The 16,770-nt window shown below is 31.0% G+C and overlaps 1 long non-coding RNA gene across 1 annotated transcript; it reads left to right on the forward strand.

Moving 5' to 3' along the window:
• The first annotated feature begins 1,789 nt into the window (after window positions 1-1,789).
• On the forward strand, window positions 1,790-7,477 carry LOC132731499 (uncharacterized). The gene is made up of 6 exons (XR_009625900.1): window positions 1,790-1,955; window positions 2,895-2,985; window positions 4,381-4,485; window positions 4,860-4,988; window positions 5,505-5,667; window positions 6,205-7,477. It is a non-coding gene; the product is annotated as an uncharacterized LOC132731499 (long non-coding RNA).
• The last annotated feature ends 9,293 nt before the right edge of the window (window positions 7,478-16,770 follow it).

Genomic DNA, 16,770 nt, shown 5'->3' on the forward strand with positions numbered 1-16,770 from the left:
TAAACTATTGCAATTGCATTAGCGATGGTATCAGGTGTACACCGCTTACAACAAATTTAATTTCATTTGCAGATGTACTTTTTCTATATCTATAAATGTGCCAGAATGATGCAGTGTGTGAGTCTTAAATGACTCTTTTATCTATAAAATCATGGCGATAATAATGTGTGTAGTTACCAAATTCTATAAAAACGACATTTTGTATTTGAGTAATAACACCTGTTAAGAGTATTCAATGATTGCCAGATTCATAAAACACAATGTAGTTTAAGCATACATGATAAAAAAAACAAGAACTACGATTACCAGTGTCGACTTGTAAAGTGTAGTTTCTTATCATTTAATCTATTTTCCGTCCTTTTCTTATTTAAATGTTAATAGATCATAATGAATATTAAAAAAAAATTTTTTATAGATGATCAAGCAATGCTTAAATACTATTTCTTCATGGAAATATATATATTCCATGTTAACTATTTGCTATCGTTCATAATACATAGAGCTAGTCAAATAGAAATGTATGACGAAAGAACAAACATGTTAGCAGCAAACGTTTTGACGTTAAAAAAATCCATTGGCAAGTAAACAAACCATGGTTAAGAAAATAAATATTATCTTTGATAAATACTGTCTGTCCACCAATCATGACCGTATATATTTATTTTGGCCAAGGGCACAATTTACAGCTACATTTAAAGTTATATTCCTGGTCAAATTCATCAACACAGATTGTCAAATTAACGCCTTATTGTTATCAAATGCATTATTTAACTAGTATTGACAAAGTTTTCCAACTTAGAAACGCTCTCCGTAACATTTCTGACCATTCTAAAAAATGCATTTTCTTATTTGACTGGGTTAGTCAAATAAGATTTATATTTTGGCGGGAAGCCCTTCGATTATTTCCGTAAATGTTCGGATCTGAGTCACGTGATATGATTTACCAAACCAAAATAATGGCGGACAATACGAAAGGTGTGTCACGTATACGAGCACAGGAACCTGAAATTCTATCCAAAACAAAAAAATAACGATTTAAAAAAAAATCCCATACATATACTATAAAAAAACACAAGGAAGGCAACAACATTTCCCCACCCACCGCCACATTTACCAGGGATATTCGTAAAAACGCCTGGAACTTACTTCCGAGCACACTAAATCAATAAAGCACATTAAAATCTACCAGAAACACAACTTACTCTTATCAACTATCCAACTTTTACGCCAATTGAATGAATTTATCACTGCTCTTCTCTAATCGTCGGTTCCATTGCCAGTTCAAGCGATAAACTCCATCATACCGTTATTGACCGGTTTTGAAGATCCCGAAATTCTATCCAAAAAAATAAAAAAACGATTTAAGTAAAAATCCCATATATATAAAAGTAGTATTTAATATGGGATTTTTATTTAAATCGTTCTCTTTTTTTGTTTTGGGTAGAATTTCGGGATCTACAAAGACCGGCCAATAACGGTATGACGGAGTTTATCGCTTGAACTGGCAATGGAACCGACGATTAGAGAAGAGCAGTGATATATTCATTCAATTGGCATAAAAGTTGGATAGTTGTTAAGAGTAAGTTGTGTTTCTGGTAGATTTTAATGTGCTTTATTGATTTAGTGTGCTCGGAAGTAAATTCCAGGCGTTTTTACGAATATCCCTGGTAAATGTGGCGGTGGGTGGGGAAATGGTGTTGCCTTCCTTGTGTTTTTTTATAGTATATGTATGGGATTTTTTTTAAATCGTTATTTTTTTGTTTTGGATAGAATTTCAGGTTCCTGTGATACGAGAAATAAATTTTGAGATTGGGAAAGGAAAAAGCGAAAAGTGGAAAGAAACTGTGATTTAATTCAATCAAGGATATACTCCGGTAGTGATTCAAAGCGATGAAAAGTTCTAAAAAGGGTAATTAAAACCAAAGGCGACCGTGAAGTTGTTATCTGATTGACAGGTGAGGTGATCATCGTTTTTGTTTGCATTTAAATTTTTCTTGGTCTTAGATCTACTTATAGAAAAATTTCACCTACGAATATATAAACACAGATATTGTGTTATAGTTTTTAGGATGGTTTTGACTTATGATAAAGAAATTAAGCTTGCAGATCCACGTCTGTGTATCAAGTTTTCGTTCACTGTAATTTTCGTACGGACCCATTTTCGTACCAATAAATTGTTAACAGGTTAAATAAAAGATCGGCTGAGCCTAATCCTTTACAATTTTATGGCGTATGTTCATTGTAACCATTGTAATATCGTTTAAGATGGCCAATCACTATCTTTTAAGAATCATTTAAGACACAACAAAATTATATTTTGAATAACTTTTATTTTCCAATTACATTATTCATATTGTTTTTTACTGTAAGCTGTACTGTATAGTAACTACAATGCTGTGAAATAGATTAGACACATGTGTCTCAAAAAGGGTTAGAACTATTGACTAGCAGATTAGACATTTCTTCAAAGCATGTTCAACTATCAAGGGTAGTCCTATAAATGTGACGTCCTTTGATTTTGAGATATTTTTGCTTTTGGGCAACCTTGACCGACATTTAAGCAATAACAAGCCCGTAAGTCTGATATATTGATCTACTATCCAGGCTTGTTGACTCTTCAAAGAAATAAAGTAGAAAAAATAAAATGTTGTCTGGAAAATCGCACAAAAATCAATATTGTTGTCTCATTTGAATCATTTTTGCGGTAAAATTTCAGCATTTCACAATTTGAAAAATAATCATGGACAATAACCATAATTGTGCTGGAATTGTTAGATAATTCTTATTGACAAACCTTCTTCCTTATAAGCAGTGCAGCAATTCATGTATTGTAATTGGTTTGAATAGTCAAGATTTTAGGCCATAGTACTAGTATGCTATATTTTCAATAAGAGAATTAAATCAATTTCATCGTCATCATGTGTTGCAATACCACTACCAGGGACATCAAAGATGACCTGGACTTCAGTGCATATGCAGAGGAGAGTAAGTACACCATTTTTGTCGAAAGTGACAGGTTAAAATAATACCTTTCAAAGTTGCTATATATAACTATATACTTGCATAACTAATTTACTTATATAATTCATATAAAAACTGATTAATCTTAAATACTGCTGAATTCATGTTTTTTATTAGTTTATTGAACCAAATAGTGGATATATACATGTCAACATGTGATCCATATATATCATGATCAGATATTCATATGATTTAAATATTAAACAATAATGACATTTTTTAAGTGGCATATAATACTGTATTAGAAGAAGAAAAAAAAACATGCATTACATGGTTAATTTTGGTCCAATTGAAAGATTTTGGTGTCATCTTAAATGATGAGTTTGATATTTGTATGACTCCATAATATTATTATAGATAATTGTTCACTGAGGTGAAAAAAATAATAGAGGGTCATTATAGGTCTTAAATCCACTTGTGAAAAAATATATATGAGCCGCGTCATGACAAAACCAACATAATGGTTTTGCGACCAGCATGGATCCAGACCAGCCTGCGCATCCGCGCAGTCTGATCAGGATCCATGTTGTTCGCTTACAAACCCTATATAACAAGTAGAGAAACGGATAGCGAACAGCATGGATCCTGATCAGACTGCGCGGATGCGCATGCTGGTTGCAAACGCACTATGTTGGTTTTGTCGTGACGCGGCTCATATATGGTTTTTGGAAAGGATTCTGTTATGTAGTCAATTCTCAGACCATACAACAAAATAGTTACAGATTCCTCAAAAGTGGAGTATACTTTCTTAGTTACAATCAAACATCATGAATTACTAATTTCTAGCTTTTTTTTTTCAAAGCTATTACATGTATTCTATGTCAGATTGCTATGTTGGCATACAATTGCATTATTTAAATATTTTGAAATGTATCAACATGAAACTTGAAAAACTTGCTTATCAGGACAAAGTGTAATTGTTAAACAGGGGAGCATACATGTTCTTATGAAAGCAGTCATTGAATTTAGCACTGGCCCGGTGGCCCATGGCCAGTGAAAATTAGTTTGGGCCAGTGTAAATTTTAAGAAAATGTAGTTAAATATATAGTAGAATAAATTCAAAACTGGAATTGGGGCCAGTGAATTCAAAATCTTAAATTCAATGACTGTGAAAGCAATATTTTTTTAAGTTATATTATCCCTTTTAAACTAAGAATTTTTAACAGACTGGTGTTATCACTGCATGCAATACTGCTGTATTTGTTGTTAATAACAAGGGCAGATTCATGTCCTATAGTAAAACTTGGTGAAGACTGAATATATACAATTCTTATGTAGAATATTTTTCGCTAAAATGAAAAGGAATTCCACAATTGCTTTTTTTTCTAAATCTTAAGCAAGTTATGGTTTAATCTTCAGGTAGCACTAAAGAAAGCCAATAAAATCCTTTTGGAGTGGAATTGAGACACAACAATTCATTTCTGGTTTAGTTATAAAACTGCTACAAACTATAAACTATTCATGGTAAGTAAACAATTATTATATATTTGATTTTGTTTGAATGTTTGATATTTTTATATGATTATTCTGTTGCTCAAGAAATATTTAGATAAAATTCTAGATAGCAATACATAATTGTCATTTGTTGCAAGAAAATTAATGCATGCAAGATGTTTTGATGCATAATGTGGAATACTTCATAGGTTTATGGTAAGCATTTTATATGTAAAATAAATGTGAAATTCTTAGTAATGTTTCATAAAACTTGTTGAAGGCTGACTTCTTTGCCATATTTTAATGCATGCTTATTTGTCTTGATATTTTATTTCAGGGAATAATATATTTTAGTGTCTGCATCAATCTTATAGTTATTGAGCATGAATGGATTCTGTTTTCAGATGATGGAATACACCAATGCCTAGTACAATCATGGCCCATTAGAAACCAGAACAAACCATGACTGCAAAGGAAATAAGATGCACATAGTCTGAAAGATCTGGCTGGTGTTCTGAATAAGATGACTGCAGGTATGTTCTCATCAGGTACAAAAAAAGAAATTTATATTGACAGGGTTCCCCCTGGAGCAATTTTAGTTTGCACCACCAGATTGGCCAATCAAAAAAGTTGAAGCCAATGGCTCCAATGTTGGAACCATTAATTCTGCAAAGGAGATATGTCTATCTTTGTTAAGATATGCTAGCAGTTTGGAGTGAAATTTTTAAAAGGATTTATTTTCCTAACTGGAAAGGAGTATATGTCCTGATTAATACAAAGCTCATATGTCTATTTGATTATAGAATGTTCAATGTTTACAGCACCTTTATATGTTAACGCAAATGGACCTACAACCATTATGTATAAATTAATTGGCACCTTTATTGCACTTATCAATTGAAGGATAGAGCTGTGTAAAATCTTTTCAAAGATAATTATTTACATACAGAGATTATATCTAGCATATGAATATGTTAATGTTAAAGGATTTTTCCCTACTAAAATCATTTAAATGAAAATATCTTTCCATTTTTTGTATTCATTTTTAGAAGTACAGCTGGCATGTAGGGGTTTCACCAGCACATCTTGATGTATTGTACAAAAGATTTGCTTACACACCACCTGTTTATAGGATGCACAATCTTCTTGCAGCCATAGATTATAATATACATGCAAATAGACCATACATCACCAACAAGGGGGATCTGTTAGGTATGCTACTTACAAAACTCCAACATGTAATGTTTCACAATTTTACAGAATGAAAGAAAACAGTGTCCAGTTTGTGTTAATAAAGTGAATTGTTTGGAACTATAATAATGTTCAACATAGATGTACTCTGTACTGAGTCTAATATGGATGTAGCATGTTTCTTTGTTTATTTCAATAGAAAGATTTCAGTTCTTCAAACATATAAAGAGGCAAAACCTAAATAAAATGTTGTGCTTTATCTTCTTTGGGCATATAGATTCTCAACATTTTTTTTTCATTTTTGCATATGAATATAAATGCTGCATATCTTAGTATAAAATGTTCCTGCCTCTATGAATTATAAGATATTTTTATTGAAAGTGTGATCACTATGCATTTATATTGCCTATATAATATTAATTTCAATCAAAAGAGATTTTGCAGTCTCTGAATAACCTGACTAATAAATTTTGAGGACATAATTACATGTAATGCATTTTGAGAATTGTATACACTTATGATTTTTGTTATAACAGGCTTGTTAATTTCTCATTTCAGACTTCAGCGAGTCTGGATGAATTAAAGAAGAAGAAAAAGTATCATTATACCATTTTTCATGATGCTATAGTATAACTCTGAGAATTAGTGACATGGAGGGGATATATAAAATAGAAAGTTAGAGGAAGATGACCCCCACAGACTTTCAAAATATTTGGCCCAAGTTAGCCCGAAGCCTACCCGAGCCATTCATGAGGAACATAAATCAAGATATTATTGACTTTTTATGGGAAAGAATGATAAATAGTGTTGTGTTACACTGATTGCCCAACTATTCAAACATATTTAAGCTGACATTGAACACCTGGTATTCATGATAGTTTTATGAAATATCTTTTTAGATATGGCACTGTATCTATCTTGTTTCGAAAAAAAATCTCTTGATTCATTTGTCATGACTCAAGGTCTGTTTTTAATATTTTGTCAGAAAAATGACTACTTTTTATACAAGTGCAAAATATTATCCAATCTATTAAAGTATAAGTGCTGCTATGAGCTTTAATGTAGTAACAAAGTTAAAAGTATTATTCAATTATATCTTTTGATATACATGTACTATGTCATTCACTTTAGCTCAGCTTTTCTTTTTTTTTTTTTTTTTGAAAAAAGAAATAGAGGTTGCTGCCGTTGCCTTCTGCAAACTTGAACCTTGTTCATAACTTTTAAAGTTCTTGGTGTATTGTCTAACCTTGGCCTTCTTTCATAATTGACCTTGACCTTCAAGGTTAAATGTCTAAATTTTGGCTTTGCTTGTTATTTGCTATTAGTGGCTTTAACTTTATTGCCCTTTGTTAATTTTCATATTTCATTTTTGTCTTGGCCATTTCTCCTAAACTATATTGTTCACAAGGCAACACATCCGACTCGCGGAGATCTAGTTGTTATTAGTCTATGAATTTTTTGTAGTCCAATCTAGTTTATTAGACCAATGACACAGGGGCATTTTATATAAAATCCTTGTTCAATCAAACAAGGCAAGCCTTAAAATTATCTTTGTATTTACTCCCTCATCCCATTCCAGTTTAGATAGGATAGGTGGGCTGATAAAATATTTATTTTTGTGCCCCCACTTTAGTGGCGGGCATTTAGATTTACCCTTGTCCGTCCGTCCGTATTTCACCTAGAGTCATGAAACTTTACTGTAATGTTGATCAGCAAGTGTAGTTGTTCACCTTGGTATTTTCATCTGGATATTTTTAGTATTTTCAGAGTTACTGCCATTGAATTTTTGCAATTTTCAACTTGTGTCGCATGTTACTCAAGAAGTATTTGACCTACAGCAATGAAACTTTACAGGAATGTTGAACATTATGTGTAGTTGTGCACCTAGGTATTTTCGTCTGGATTTAGTATTTTGAGAGTTATGGCCCTTGACTTAGTAAAATTTTGCAATTTTCAACTTGTGTGGCATGTAACTCAAAAAGTATTTGACTTAGAGTCATGACACTTTACAGGAATGTTGATCAGCATGTGTAGTTGCGCATCTGGGTATTTTCGTCTGGAATTATTTAGGATTTTTAGAGTAATTGCCCTTGACTTGGTAAAAATTTTGCAGTTTTCAACTTGTGTCACATGTAACTCAAAAAGGATTTGACATAGAGTCATTAAACCTTACGGGAAGGTTGCTCAGCATATTTAGTTTTGCACCTGGGGTTTGGCTTGTGGATTTATCCAGTATTTGTAGAGTTATTTCCCTTGACTTAGTAAAAAACATTTTATTATGTTGTTATTTGTTCCTTGAGTGCTTGAGTGAGAATCAACCAACTTTACAGGAATAATGATCAACATCACTAAATTACAGGAATAATGATTTACATCACTGTGAAGATATGAACCTGGGACTTTCATGTGGATTTTTTTTCAGTTTTGTTAGAGTTATTGCCCTTGACTTACAGTAGTATAAATTTACAATTTTCAACTTGTTCATGCATAGCTCAAAAAGTATTTATGTTTTCTTTCATTTCATTCAGCCAAACATAAATAATTTATCATTTAACTCCATAATTAATATCCTACAGGGATAAAATATAAATAAGAAAGACAATATAGGAGTGGCTACTACAGGTTCACTTTAATTTATCGAATAATTTACAATTTTCAACTTGTTCATGCATAGCTCAAAAAAGTATTTCACTTGTAGGCCTGAATGTTGAAAAGAATGTTGGTCAGCATGTGTACTTATGCACCTTGGGGTTAACTTGTGAATTTATTCAGTATTTGTAAAGTTCTTGCCCTTTACTTAGTAAAGTTTTCAAAAAATATTTGACCTAGAGTCATAAGATTGACAGAACAGTGGCGCGTAGGGGGGACCCGTGTCCTATGGACACATTCCTAGTTATTCAAAAATGTTTGTCTTGTTTTATTTTTCATTAAAATTATATGTAGTTCAAACAAATTGTGTGCATGAAAGCATCTGTTTTACTTGAAAATTTAGAACCATATTTTCAGTTTCAATCAACAAATATCCCAACATTTGTATATTTACAATTAAGAAATCACGAGACAGTTAAAAAGATGTCATTCTCATTGACACTCTGATTTCATTTTAGTAAACAAATCCTGGGCAATAAGATATTTTAGGTAGCTGTGCTATTTGTAGGTAGGTCGCGGGAGTGGGGAACAAACAATATTTTACATTCAGGGGTAAGCCTAAGTTTTTAGGCTTGGTAGGAACATTGCCCTTCCCCAGATAATGGCACCAACTGATTTTGAGGTAATTAGATTTAAATCTCAAGATGGCATGAAGTTTAACTTCCTTTAAATATGTGTAACATTGTAAGGTATAGTTTATGTAACTCACAAGGAAAAATTCTGAATGCCATTAGTTTTAAGATTGGTCCATTTGATTATAAGTTCAAGGTCTCAGTGACATGTAAACTCATTGTCCCAAGGTTTTGAACATTTCCAGGGACATTGCTTAGATTAGTAATTAAGCATTAGTTTGGAGTTAATAAGGTCTAAGGTCACAATGGCTCAAGCATAATATCCTTCATCACCAGAAACCCATAAGTGGTTAGCTCAAGTTCATACAATTTTGTTGGAATTAAGATATTATTTATTTCCTTCTACAATATTGGCCATCTTCACACTTTCTCTTCCTGTTAAGACAGCATGGATTGAATAAAAAATAAAACTGTAAAGAAGTCACTGGTGTACAATTTTAAGGGTAAGAAAAAGAAGATATGCTGTTCATTTGAAAATATTTTATTGTTGTTTTACTGCCAATGTTCAAATACATGTTTCAATTTATCTGTGTTTTTGTTATTTTAACAACATTCCAAAATGTGTCCTGAAACGTGCTAAGAGAAGTGGAGTGTAAATTAACATTGAAAGGTATTTGTAAAACATTGTTACAATCTGTGATCTTATTTGAATTTTAAAAAAGTACATTTGACATCAGAAAATAGAGAAATAAAGAATTCCTGCAGAAAGCCCAAAATGACAAAATTGAAACTGTTGCAGGCTCTATGTGGTGAGCCTGTTGGAAAGTGCAAGTTACCTTCCATGCCCCCCTAGCACCAGCTTTAGCAGAATTCAACATTTGAACATAAAGTGGTGAAATTTATGGTTTTATGCCATACCGGTGTACATAATCCAGAGATTAGGATTTAATTCTTGGCAATCTTATTTTTAGTGGAATGCAACTGTTCATTGTTAACAGAATAATATTTACACAGGTTGCACTGTGTTTGTATTGGAATGAAATTCTCATTAGTACATTATTTTCCATAATGTTTTACAAAAGGCTAACATAAAGAACAGGTCTCAAGTGATCATTTTCAAAATTATAGGCATCAGAACTTTAACTTGGTCCTTTTTCCATTCTGGTTTGCTTATAAATTTGAAGTATAATTATACATTATCATATATCAAACGGTTGAGTCTGTTGATGTTAAATATGTATTGGCTTTTGCATGCAGTTGACTGGTTATTTAATCTGGTAACACCCTATACAGGTTATTACACCAGATTGCCAAATTATATTTCTTTTCATTATAATTTCCTAACACAGACACTTGGGTTTGGAGCTCAAAAACGCCTTTAAAATAAAAAAAAAACTTAATATAAGCCATTTTGAAAAAAAATTCATATTTCAACATCTATAATATAATACAGATTGAGCACCAAAGCCCAAGTGTCTGTGTTTCATAATATTTACATGACGCACACTACTGTATGCCATATTACTACGATGGAAGCTTGGCAATAGGTACGTATTATTTCTGGTACGAACCGATCATAAAGAACGGCTAATTTACCGATTTCAAATAACCACAGCAACCGTACGACATAGACATGACCAACGCTCCATCTTCTTGTTTACTGTAGATCTAGTGAGAGTCTCAGACTTTGTTCTTTTTCCGATTGTTTCGTAACGCGTTACGAGGATATAAGCTACATTCCTTAGCTAAGCTAATAAATAGCTTTTCATATCGTTTATTAATTACAAAACATCAAATAAAATTGCATCCGTCATTTATATTATATATCTCCTAATATCGGGTCGCAAGTTTGTTGACGTTTCTAATTATAGCGTTTCCGAACTTGTTTCTAATTATAGCATTTCCGAACTTTTCCGTATGCAAATGAGTTAATTCCGAATGAAACCGATCGGGCCCGAGAGCTTTTACAAATGGCGGGGATTTCAAAAACTGGCGATATTATATCCAGTTGCATCCGAGTGTTTCGGCGAAATAAGATTAAAATTGTATAGCAGTTCATCATTAATGAGGATATACTTATGATTTAGGTGATAATTTCTGAAAACTAAGTTGTAGGGTAAAATATCATCGTTGAACGGTATTATAACTTTAACTATGTTGCAACAAATGCTTCATTTAGATATTACAACGGAAACATGCTTGTCTGGAAAAGTGATAATATTCTCGGTTTCTGTAAAGTAATCCGTGCTAATCATGGTATGCGCATTAATAAATAGTGTGAAATGTAACGTTATCAGCTAGTACAGAAATAAAGCGACTGAAATAAAAAGAAATAGACACGATTTCGTACAAGGCCTTGCATTGGAATACGATTTTAAATGAGCTAACTATAATGACTGCTGTATAACGTATTTCAGTCACTAAAAATAAAATAAAAAAAAAATACTGTAAATATTTTATCGCACAAAACATGTAAATTATTAATTAACTTTTCTTCAAATTTATGTTCATTTTTTTCTCATCATTACTTTTCTTGAAATATTTTGACTCATCTGAAGGCATGCATCTTTCACAAAAAGTATGTGCAATAAATAATTATTGTGTTACTTAAAAAGTGTCTTTTGCTCTAAAATCGAAATTTTACGATTAATAAATCTGAATGACAATTACCTCAGTTTCTGCCACATTATCTTAAGGAAAAGAAATTATAAGTTATAGATAGTCTGTGCAATCTAAAATTATTTTTACAGAAATTGAAACTCAAATATCTCGGGAAATTTTCATTACACTTAAAAGGAGACACAGGCAAAATTTTCATTTCTTAGTTTCGATTTTTTTATTAATTTTTCTGTAAATGCCCGCAAAATGTATACATTAGACAGTCAAAGGAACAAAAATGTTCTCAATATAAAGAATAAAATGGTGGTTTCCTAACTTGACCCGCGTGGGTCAGGTTAAAGCGCTAGGATTTCACAATAGTTGTCACAGAGAACTCTGGAAACGTTAAAGAACATGTCAAATGAATGACTTAGACTTGTTTCAATCGTACAATATCCACAATATCTGTTATTGTAACATCAAGGGTTTGTTCAAGTAGCATGACTTGTTTTAAAAGTATTCAGTAATTCTTCTGGCGTCTAAATTTTGTTCAACATATATAGATATATTTACGCTTCAAACCCAAAATATATAGAATTTAAACAGAAATTCATGCTGAAATTATAAGAAACGTCATTTTAGCGTGATTTGAGTACATAAGATCATTTTAATATTTTTTTCATCTTTTGCCTGAATATCCCTTTATTAAGGCATTATAGTCTATATGTCTGTCTATAAAGCTTGTTCTTATACTTTGCCTAAATCAAATAATATTACAAGCATGCACAACATGGTAATTTCTTTCTTGAAAAGTTATATCCAAAAAGGCATTAAAGTGTCTAGGAGGAAAATTGTGTTTCTTACACAAATGATATTGTATTTTTTACAAATTTGCTGTCAAATGCGCTTATGAAAAAAAGTTGCTTAAGTTCAGCTTTACATGTTTTAGACATGGTTTCATTCTAATATTTGTTCAGATTCCTCTCTGGAATATTTCATCTCTTTGATTTTTCTGTAATCAATCATTCGCTTCCCAAAGTTCTCTCAGACATACAATACGAACTGATGTGGTTTGAACTTACTTGATATATATATAATAAATTATATAGAAATTAAAGAAGATATGATACATTATGTGAGCAGCTTTTTTGATCCTATCATAATGCTCACGTCAATATACATGGTCTAATCTATTTGATGTACGATTTCCGTAACAGATAGGAAGTGCATTGGTTGCGTGCTATTGAAAATCACCTCAGAGAAAAATTATCACAACATTTATAAGGTTTAACAAGTGCTTGTTTATAGATTGTACGCGACTTTCATATTGAGTAAATCATTAAGCTGATTTCTTTAACATCTGATGTGTATGCATTGCACATGTAAATTAAACTAAACAAACATTTCTTTTCAAAGAAAATAATCTAAAATTTGTATGTAGAATGTTAATGAACTTCATTACAGCGTATAATAAAAAGAAAACAGTTAAAGCTGCATACCTCTGAATGAACAGAAATATTTCAAGAAAATCAAACTTGAGAACAATGTCCTTAGATTTTCAGACAGTTTAAACGATCCAAAATTAAGATAATAGTGTACATGTGCGATTTATGACTGATTTTGCAGTATCTATTACCATATTTCTTCTGCGTTATTTACGTAGAAAGAGCCTTCATCGCATATTGTCAATTCATGCCATTTTTCCACATATAATTTCATAAGTTTATCCTTTACTAGGGATGCTTATAACATAACAATACTTTTGTCTAAACATGGGCTCCTAAATGCTTTACATTTAAAGTACAATAAAGTGATATAGTACTTTATTGTACAGCTGTCGTCGTCGCATGTTACTTCCGCAAAAGTTTGTGATTTGTATAGTGTATTCATTGGTAAATAGCGAAACTAAAATAAGTCGGAAACAAGAAAACCTTTTTTGATAGAAAAAATAAAAGTACAGAAGTACAGATTGGTAAGCTAACTATCGCTTAAAAGCAATACCTTAGCCACAAGGGGACGTTTTCCAATGCAGCAAAGGGATTGATATGAAATAAATTAGTTGTTAATTTGCATTACATCTTGGTACACAACTTTTTTTATAAAAAAGAATAACAATTTTGATGTCAAATAAAAAAATCTTTTATCTTGACCAAGATAAGTTGACTTGCTTATGTCGGTAGGTACATGTGTGGTTAAGATATTAACCGACAGGTTAACTATTACTTTATTGCAATTACATTAGCAATGGTATCAGGTGTACACCGCTTACAAGCATAATTTCATTTGCAGATGTACTTTTTCTATAAATGTGTCAAAATGATGCAGTGCGTTAGTTTGGAATGACACTTTGATATGTAAATCATGGTGATAATAGTGTGTAATTACCAAATTCTAAAAAACCGATATCCTTGCCCATTTTGTATTTTGTACTTGAACAATAACATCTGTTAAGAGTATTCAATGATTGCCATTAGCTAACTATCACTTTGTTCTAGCTTACCAAACCACAAACCTTTGAACATTGCTTTCAGAGTGATCAACTTAAATAGTGTACACAATCTACATTGTCCTTATAGAATGAAAGGTGAAATAGGAAAATGGTCTCTTAGCCAAGGTGGCCTATACCGAGGATATGTGTTCGGCTAATACGTTTTTCATTTGCTAATCATTAATTTACGATTTGTATAAATAACAACTGCAAAGAACAATCAATATATACTAGTATACTAGACAGTACCAATCCATATAAAAAGAACTAATTGCAATCAAAATTACTAAACGCCCTATCCGAGATTTAAATACGCCAAAATTTATGTCTTGTTAAAGTCTAGCCGACTTTCTCTATCACGACATCATTTCTTTTAATCTCCTACCATTGTTGCAATGGCATCAGCCCTAATGTCATACGAATAAAAAACCAGTCAGTCTGTTTAAATTTACAAAATATAGTTATTGTTCACATTCAGCTTCGATTTTACAAAAAATATATCACAAAAATACATGCATGATGCGTAAAATGGTTGATTTATATATATATATATATATATATATATATATATATATATATATATATATATATATATATATATATATATATATATACTAGAATTGTTGTAGATATTGTTTGTGAAACTTTGTAAAAAAAAGTTTTTCGAGAATTTCAATTTAAATCTAGAACATGGTATCCTGAATTGTAGAAGTAGTTCCCGTGATGACAATAACCCACAGCAGTATTCATTGTATTGTGCGTTAATAAATAAATAAATAAAAAAATAAATGATAAATAAATAAGTGAATAAAGAAAGGAAGAAAGAAAGAAAGAAAGAAGGAAAGACAGAAATCGACATATTTACATTTTTCCCATTTTCAGTTTAGTAGATAAATGTAAAAGAATAAAAGCTATTCAACACCGGTCTACGTAATTATTCCTGGACATATGAATGGATTATACACCCATTATATATCAGTAATTACTAGCTTCGGGATAAATTCCTCGTTACAAATTAGCTTGCTTCAGAAGTTCAAGATAATTACATATCTAACATGTCTTGCCTCTGGTGCATTCCGCCAATATTTTTTATTGTCTTTTAATCAATTGAAAGTAATCTTAGATGGGAGTGTAATAATTGTAATTTTGAGAAAACTTAATTTGCCAAATACATGACATATGAAAAATGTTATTATGGTAGAGTTGACTATCTCATAAATAACATGTGCTACATGTATGACTTGTCATGGTATTTAAGGTAGGACTGTCTTAATTTGACATCTTTCTAGAGAGTATCATATTTGAGTAAGGTTACAAATCTCATTTTTTTAGAAATAAATTCTTCTTTTTTACTATTTCAAATTAAGAATTTTCTTAAAAAAAACCTTGAAGTCTGTTGGATTCTTAGATCTATATATTTTGGTGAAATACTAACACTCGTTTTAGTGTAAGATGAATTATAAGGACAATATAGTTTAGTTAACAAAGGAAATAAATTGGTAGCTTAGCAACAAAAATGATTAATATTAAAAAACATATGCTATATTAGGTAAAGATTTTTTTAAAAACAATAGATAAAACTTATTTGTGAAAATAGATAAAAATCCTTACATCTTTTTGCAAATGCTCTTAACTGTATGCAGATGATTATCTCTAAGAATGTCTTTTCTCTCCAAAATATTAATTCTGGTTAGGTTATGTGGCCCGTACTAAGTTATCATAAATAAATCAACACTTAAATATAAATGTGTTTTGTTCAATTGGTATCATAGATAAATCACCCCATCAATACGATGTGAATAAAGAAAGAAAGGAAGAAAGAAGTCATTTTCTTCTTGAGAAATCTGGTCAACATCTCACCCCAACCCCATCCACACAAACATGTTTAAACGAACTTTTTACACAATCAGCCCGTCAATCTATTATCTTTTTAACGTTTAAGAAATACGACAATGCCATGATTTTTTTTGTCATGAGAAATCTCCCATAGTGCAAGACATTGAATTGCGAGGAATACTACTTAAAGTTTGTGTATTTGACCTTGGGCTATGAATTTCCTCCGAAACAGATTGACAAAGGAGGGCTTAATGAGAGTGTATGGCTTTTTGAACTTGATTATTGGTTTCTAGGGAAGTTTTTATGGCCTAAATAGAACAGTTTCATATGGTCAATGCCTTGAGTTGAATAAAAAAACGGGTTGTTATCTGATTGAGTATTTGTTAACAAATAAATTGTTCCGTTGCTTCTGTATTATATTCTGTAACTGTTCCTTTTAGTTGACAGTAAAAAACAACAACAAATTACTTACAGAATACCAAATATTTATATATATTTACTAGGAATGTCTTTCATATAATGGGTTATGTATACATATTCTAATACTAGTGTTGTTTAAAAACTAATGATTAACAAAATACCAGTTTTTATATTTATTAAGAAAGTGTTTCTTATTACTAACAATAACTGGCAGTTATAAGTAAGTATTCTAAAACCATTGCGGTTAATAACAAATAAATATCCAAAAACTATTGTGTTTCATAAAAACTAATAATTAACAAAATACTATTTTTAATGTAAAATATATTGAGTAAGAATGTCTTTCATATTATAAACAATAACTGGCAGTAACAAGTTAATAAGCTAAAACTATTGAGGTTAAAAAAGAATGAACAAATCGATATTTAATGTTTATTAATAATAATGCAATTCTTTTGAAAAAACAGAACAGTAAATTCTCTATTGTGGTATAAAACATTTTTATTACATGATCTAAATATAGCTGCAATTTCATTGGTCCAAATAGTAGATAACATAACA

This window comes from Ruditapes philippinarum, unplaced genomic scaffold (assembly GCF_026571515.1).
Source record: "Ruditapes philippinarum isolate M1 unplaced genomic scaffold, ASM2657151v2 ctg1902_1_1_1_1, whole genome shotgun sequence".
Taxonomy (NCBI): Eukaryota; Metazoa; Mollusca; class Bivalvia; order Venerida; family Veneridae; genus Ruditapes; species Ruditapes philippinarum.